The sequence below is a fragment of the Orycteropus afer genome, unplaced genomic scaffold (genome assembly GCF_000298275.1).
Source record: "Orycteropus afer afer isolate SDZICR_OR568_19922 unplaced genomic scaffold, OryAfe1.0 scaffold00125, whole genome shotgun sequence".
NCBI lineage: Eukaryota > Metazoa > Chordata > Mammalia > Tubulidentata > Orycteropodidae > Orycteropus > Orycteropus afer.
This window is the reverse complement of record NW_006921712.1, coordinates 7,559,302-7,560,336: the sequence shown is the minus strand read 5'-3', so window position 1 is coordinate 7,560,336 and position 1,035 is coordinate 7,559,302.

The following is a 1,035-nucleotide window of genomic DNA, read 5'->3' as shown; positions in this document are numbered from 1 at the left end:
GAAGACTTGCTAACAGAAAATTTCCTCCATCTCATGAAGGAAGAAAAGATATCTGTCCAAGAAGCCCTTTGAACCTCATACAAGATAGATTCCAAGAGAAAGTAACTAACACATATCATAATCATAATCTCCCAAACCAAAGAAAAAGAAAGAATCTTGAGAACAGCTCAGGAAAAAAGAAATGTCACCTACAATGGACAACCAATGAGACTAAGTTCTGATTACTCAGCAGAAACCACATAGGCCAGAAGGCAATGGGACAACATATATAAAACACTGAAGGAAAAGAACTTACAACCAAGAATTTTATATCCACCCATATTGTTCCTTAAATACGAGGGTGAAATCAAGACATTCACAAACAGAAATTAAGGGAATTTGTGAAAAACAGACAAACACTACAAGAAATGCTAAAGGGAGGCCTTACAATAGAGAACCCACAACAGAGAACAACATATTAAAATCAGGACACTTGACATCACCACTTAGAAACCAACCCAGAAATAGATGCTCAAGATAAGCTCATAAAACAATGTACACAGTGAAACAAGGGAGTCAGTTGGCAGATGACACCAACAACAAAGCAAATAGAGGGGATAAAAGCTCTAATTGCAAAACTTCCAAATGGAGAGGAAGACAGGAACATGTCTTTATAGAATTTACTGTTCCCAACTTAAGGAGACAAGCATTTACTTCAGAGTAACCACAAAAAAATTAACAATTCCCCTAAGAAATCTCACAAAGAAGAAAAACTTATGGGTTAAGTAAGCACAAAACCAACAGTAACAAAGAAAAGAGAAGAAACACTTGATAACAAAATGAGATCAGCACTGAAAGATATTCTGAACAGGAAATTATCAACAACACAACAAAAAGCACAATTTAATGACAGCAATAAATTCATATTTCTCACTAATTACACTCAATGTGAATGGACGAAATGCACCTGTCAAGAAAAAGAGAGTGACAGATTGGACAAGAAAAGAAGACCCATTGATATGTTGCCTACAAGAGACCCACCTTAGACATAAAAAA